This window comes from Punica granatum, chromosome 1, assembly GCF_007655135.1.
Source record: "Punica granatum isolate Tunisia-2019 chromosome 1, ASM765513v2, whole genome shotgun sequence".
NCBI classification, from domain to species: domain Eukaryota; kingdom Viridiplantae; phylum Streptophyta; class Magnoliopsida; order Myrtales; family Lythraceae; genus Punica; species Punica granatum.
The window spans coordinates 40,569,538-40,576,281 of NC_045127.1; the positions used below are offsets into that span (position 1 = coordinate 40,569,538).

The 6,744-nt window shown below is 42.3% G+C and overlaps 1 long non-coding RNA gene across 1 annotated transcript; it reads left to right on the plus strand.

The window, feature by feature from the left end:
• Positions 1-598: 598 nt before the first annotated feature.
• Positions 599-5,504, plus strand: LOC116192737. Its single transcript, XR_004154138.1, has 3 exons — positions 599-1,263; positions 1,367-2,183; positions 4,817-5,504. It is a non-coding gene; the product is annotated as an uncharacterized LOC116192737 (long non-coding RNA).
• Positions 5,505-6,744: the final 1,240 nt, after the last annotated feature.

The window sequence follows — 6,744 nt, forward strand, 5'->3', positions numbered from 1 at the left end:
GTCGCTGTAATCCGTTCTTAACCTCTTGAGACTACACTCTATAAGGGCCCCAATGAAAACCGGAAAACAAAGCATGGTACAATCCTTATAAAGACTGCTCCTACTATGAAAACAAAGAAGCATAGCCAAAAGGAGTCCTAAACTAGTACCCTTTCACAGATCACACCTCCAAACTAATACAATCAACTAATTCCTAAATGACCAAATCCCGAAACGTTAAAATCAATTCAGCTAGGATCCTATGATCAGTTTTAATCAACGACAGCCTAACTAATCAAAAATCAACTAGACCATTAAATCAGAGCACCTCCTTCAATCTAAATGTTGTAGAAAAAAGACAGTCCGTAGATAAAGTTACTCCAAAACAAGCATTTTAATGAGGGTATTTGGCCTAAAAAGCACGTACTTTATAAAAATCCCCTAATATAGCATAAACTTTTAAAATTTTCTGTAAATGCACGAAATTTCAAAATTGTCCCACATCTAGCATGCCGTTAGCTTCCATCCATCCACCTCCGTTAAAAGCTGATGTGGCCGTTAAATTTGCTTAATTGGCTAGTCAATTGCCACGTTTAACTATCCCATTTGTGGGGCTCTTTTTCCCCTTTCAACTCTTCCCTCTTCCCTTATTCTCTTCCTCATCCTCCACTACACTACCAACACTACTGCCGCCACCACTCCCCTACCCTTTGTTGAATTGTGGCCACCGTAGGCTTGAACAACTTTGGGAGAGCAGCTACAACGAACTCGAGCTCGTGGAGAAGACTCGAGTAGCGCTGCAATAGCTCCGGGGAGGCTTAAAAGGGGTTGGACAGTGGCACAACAATGGTTCAACAAAGAGCAGAGAGGCTTGGAGCACCAGCAGCAGCAACAACGAGTAGGGGAGGGGCATGGAGCACCAGGAACAAAAGGGGCACGGAGATGGTGATGTCAATGACCTTCAAGGGGAGGAGATAGATGGGTTATGTTGGTGTCAGAAATAATGAAGGAGATGGGGATGGTGGATATGGCAGAGTCGAGGAAAAGAGGGAGAGGGTGATAGCTATGGAGCAGGAAAGGAAGCTCTGTGTGTGTTTCTCTGTGTGTGGGGGCCGAGAGAGAGAGGCGACAACAACGGAGAAGATAAAGATGAAGTTGAAGGGGATTAAGAGGATGGTGAAGATTACAGGCTTGAATCTGATTACTCGAGATACTTATCGGGTTGATGATGAGCATATTGTGGAGTTTGTTGATCCTTGCAATAGCTTGGCAACCCCTGATCAGGTTCGATTTAAGAATGCTCATGAAATGTCTAGGGAAAAGAGTACATCTCTGATGTAAAATTAAGAAGCTGACTCAAATGCTTTATCATGGTGTTCTCACTCAGCAACAATATGATGAGAAGAGCATAAGAAGAAGGGTATGGCATACGAAACAACATTGAAAAGAAAGCAGCATATTTGCAGGAACCAGAGGAACAAGTAAGATCACGGTTAGCCATCGAATAATTTCTTACATTTGCCCTTGAGATCCTTCAACTGTATTACACTTGTTGACTACAAGCTCCTGAGGTACTTTTGTATATCTTTCCTCAAGTTCATAAGTTTGCAGAACCTGATACAAAGAAATAAGCAATTATATTCGGGTGAAAATGCTCTAAGTGGGGGCATTGCTTTATCATTCGTTTTGGTTCAGGTAAATCCGCCTCCCATCACCATCATCAGCTTCATCCCCCTCTTCTCTCTCTCTCTCGATCTGGACATCACCCACACACAGACTAGCCCTTCCTTTCCTCTTTTCCTCTTCACACCATCACTCACGGCAATTCTTGCCTCCTCTCATCCGCTGTTTCCACAGCTCTCAAGCTATTGTTGCTGCTGCCTTACCTCCCCGTGAGCTTCCTGAGTCGCTAGGTCTTTGCTGGTGTCCTCCTCCCTCGAGTTTCTGCTCCTCTACTCCACTGCTGCTCTATTGCAGGAGGTGGCCTCTCAAAGAAGGGGAAGCAAAATAGGGGTGTTTCTTTGACGTCCCGGGGGTGGGGGAGTGGTGGCGGCGGTGGTGTTAGCAATGGCAGTGAAGAACAGGAATTGGGTAAGAAAAAAAAATAAAAGAAGAGATATAGGAGGGAAGAGAAAAAACGGACAGGCCAATGGGGTGGACACACGTGGCAAATAATGGCCAGCGGGACAGCTGTTAACGACCACGTAAGTATTTCACAGCATTCCATGGACGGAAAGTAATGACATGCTAAATATAGGATAATTTTAAAACTTCGTGCATTTACAGCGAATTTAAAAAGTTTGTACCAGATTAGGGAATTTTTATTAAGTAGGTGCGTTTTTAGGTCAAAAACCCTTTCAATGAGGTCTTCAAGCTTCTTCCTTTTCTATTATGGGACATAATTGAGTTCACTGATCCAGCATCAAACCGATCTCTTCATCAGCGGCAATTCCCAAAGTCTGCACCAAATATCCTTAGTAATTAAGTAGACGAGTGAAGAGTGATAGTTTTCCTATCTTCATAAATTTCGATCAATTGGTGGTCCAGCGGGATAGCCTACCGATCAACTTCGACAACATGGACAGTCCATAGGGATAGTACGCTAGTCAACATTCTGCTTGAATCAGATGAGGGACAAGAGCGGTAGTCTTCCGGTCTTCACAAACTTCGATCAACAGGTGGTCCAAAGGGATAGCCTATAGATCAAATTCCACTTCGATTATGAGGATGAGGTACCATGCAGCGCAGTTCTTATCCGCGCTGCCAATTGTCCCCCCAGCTTTCCCTGTGTGCTCTCGAAAATTCAAAATTTATCTCGATGTTTCTGAAAATTACAAAAAGGCCCCAAATCCCCAACCTGTATAAATAGATTGTAATTATCAGAAATATGGACATTTTGGCGATCTCCTGTGCTGAGGTTTATAGCTGATAACACCAACATTCCCCCAAAATTTCAACCTTCAAGCTCTTGTCCTCTAAGCTCAGGTGAAGGTTCCTGGGCGAGGAGGTGTTCCGGTGACCTTTCCTCAAAGTCCCCCACACATTTCCGGCCAAGGAAAGATAGAAGCTCGACCCAGAGACTCCCACCCGAGCTCGGATAAAGCTTCATAGTTCGGTTGGATTAGATTGGCAAGCCACGATCTCTTGTATGCCATGTATGTGTGTGCGGAGCCCTTATTATATTTTCTAGGATAGGTGATGAAAGATGTTTATGGTCCTTTGTTGCTCTCTGGTCTTTGGAATAAAAGGAAAAATTGGATTAAATGTGAACTCCATTAACTTAGTTGACCGGTCACAGTTGGTTGAGGGCCCTTTCGGTGGTTTTTTTGGTTGGTTAAGGGCCACGGGTCAAACTTAGGTGATTGATTACTTGAGCATCTTAATCGTAATATGATAGATCACGTAAATCTCGGCTCTAAATAACATAAAACCGGGTCTTAATCAACCCAGTTATAGTCTAGGACTAAATTGAAAAGGTCTTCATGACCTTGAGGGACTCTAGGGTTATGTAGTTTTTGGGTCTTAACTTGACTAGAGGATTAATTAAGTTGATCCCGTAAAAATGAGAAACAAATCAAGGAACAATAAAATAGAATAAAATTGGATAGACTCAAGAAAATTGAACTTAGAGCATTTCCTAAATTATAGGCCATAGGCCCATTTTCAAGTTTTGGGCCTTAGGCCCACCTTTCGTCATAGGTCAGTGGACCTCGGTCAATCATATTCTATTTGGGCCAAGCCCAGCCCACTTGGTCCGATTTCCTTTATTTTGTATTATCTTTCTTTTATATACATATATATAAATCGAATAAGACCCTGGCCCATTAAGGTCAAAAATTCGACTTTACAAGCAGGCTGGTGGATTGTGTATTAATTCAGGCAATGATATGGCTTGCGAGCTTTAGAGTTGTAATAGGGCACCCAAAATTCAGATTTCTAGTTTAAGACCGACATTTAAATCCATATGAGGTCATTATGATGACTCCACAGTGGATCAATAGCAGGCTTACCGGCCTAGAGCGATATAGTGGCGACTCCATTCAAGTCCCAAGCAAACACAAACTAATCCAACATTTTTCTTAAGTTGGGCGGATTTCACCTTCCGACAGCTTGGGAAGTCCACTAGGGATAACTTACACTCGGTTTTATAAAGTTAGATTATTTCAATTCAGTCCCTAAATGTTTTTCCATTATTTTGGATCGGCCCACTACTTCCTTATTTTTTTAAGTTTGGTCCTGAGGTGATTTTCACATTGTCCGTTTAGCCAAACTGAAATTTTAGACTGTTCCAGATTATTCCCTAGAAATCTTGCCAAATTTTCAAATAATTCTCTGACTTTCTGGATTATTGCAGATTAGTTCATAGACATTTTCAAGGTTCTCAAAGCTGGAAAAAACTTTATGTATCATTTCATTTATGTCCTGGGCGATTTTTATTAATCCCTACACATTTAAATTTTCTAAATCAGTTCTAGAACTTTCGAAACTGTTCCAAACAAGTCCATGATGGTTTAAATGATAAAACCCCTTCAATTGGACATTTGAATAATCGCTTGGTTGATTTGATACAAAAACGATAATATGGAATATCAATAAGGGCATGTTTGGTACGCCGGAAATGGTAGGGAACGGAATACTCATTCCGACGTTTGGTTCATGGGAATGCGGAATAGCTATTCCGGATCAGAATAGCTATCCGACTTGCATACGGAATTCGCATGCCTCAGTCGAATGTCCGGAATGGGCATTCTCCAAGCGGAAATTAGTGTGAAAACTAAAAATGTCCTCAACTTTCTTCAGTTATTACAACTTAGGCTATGTTCTTTTCTTCTTGCAGATTTGCTCGAAATCGACAGAGGCTTCGACAAACCCTAGCAAAAGAAACGCGATCGACAGAGGCTTCTTCGATTCCTCCCTTGTTTGGGTTTGGCTTCCTCCCTCGACAGAAATCGACAATCGGAAAGCCGAAATCTCCACTGCTGGAGCAACCAGCAAGGGAGAAAAGGAGGAGGGAAAGGGGGAGGACGGTGAGGTGTAGATTGAGAGGAAGTGGAGCCCGTGGTGGACGAGGATGGCGATGGACTGGAAGAGGATTTTGAGAGTTGAGACGAAGGAAGAAGAGGAAGAAGAAGAAGAAGAGGATGACAGAGCGGTCGAGACGATGGACTGGTGAGGGTTTTCAAGTTCGTCTCTTTCCGCATGGTCTTGTCGGTCGATTGATCAGCCGTTGATGATTTTCTTCTTTGTCTGCTTCGTCTTCTTGGTTTCTTCGATTTCGATTCGATCTGTGTCGAGTGAGGGAGGGGGTGCAGGAGGTTATCCATGGCTGTTGCTGCTGTTCATCTTCGGAGAAGAAGATGAATAGTGGCTTTTTTTTATATTTAAAATCAATGGTATATGTGTTTTTTGGCTTTGACACATGTCATATTCCTCATGTATTCCGATTAACCAAATATAAAATTTCAATTCTCAGATTTGTTATTTCCTCTAATCAAACAAATAAAAGTTGATCGGAATTTTTATTATATTCATTGTTTAATCTAATCCCTTGCCTATTTTATTCTGTATTAATTTCATTCTAGGGAACCAAACGTAGCCTAAAATTTTATATTCGAATGAATGACTAATTGGTTTTATTGGATGTTGGTGGTGATATCATGAAATGCAATTTCAAGTGGAATGTCAATTTGGAAAAATTAATAAATTTGGCAAATGAAGATTGATTAGAGTATCGAGAGGATGAGTTATTAGCTCTCAAGCTTCAAATCAGCTAATGGAACCCTAGATTCTAGAATTAGACCGATAAATTAGAGCCATAGGTGGATACTTGCATATTACCTTAACCAACCTTAATCGGTTGGTGGCGACTTCTGCTTTTCCAAACCCAGTTTGGAAGTCTCGTTCTCGTTCAATACTGATGCATAAACAAAAAGCATGCCCAAGAGTTGTTTGAAATGCACGCAAAAGAGCGATATGAAAATTACATAGTCAGGAAATGGTCAATTCATGTGGCGGTATGTGCTGAGTTAAGTAAATCCCTGCCCATTTTGCAGAGCCTGATTTGAACGCTTCACCGTAAGGGTCGCTCCCATGAGTTTATATATACATTACGTGCTCCACATCTAGCTATTGTTTGGACGACAGAATCAACCTGACTGCGAGGTCTGTACGTGAAAGTGCTAATGATTTCTCATTAGGAAGTGGTGCTTGCCCAGGATACACTGCCCAGAAAAGCCTTTGGCTCCTGCGAAGGGATACTTCTGAGAATCCTAGAGCTGACTGCACTGCTGGTGAATTCCATTTATGAGGCCTAGTTTGGTTTCCGATGTTATCGAAACTTTTGGGAATCAATTTTCTCAAAGAGAGATAAATTTAGTCTATGCTTGTCACTATGTTTTTTAGTACGGAGCTTCAGAATTCTTCTGCATCTTCTTGGAGAGATCACTGTCAGCACTCCATTTTGGCCCACCGGCTTCCCACACGATGATTCCCGACCGAAGCTCGGGACACTATTCATCGCCCGGCAATCAGAGGCAAATAGGCGGGCACAGGGTCATGAGCAATAGGAGAAGAGCACGGTCCACTGAGAAAGGGGGAAGAGAGCGGTTAGAAGAACGAACGAATAAGGAATCTCGGAAACGACGGAACTGGCACTGTGGCACTATTCATCACCGAGTCACCGAAGCACCGAAAGGTGCCCAATATGGGACTCCAAAAATCCCTCTCAGTGCCAAAGTGACCAATGACACGTCCGGACGCATTTCC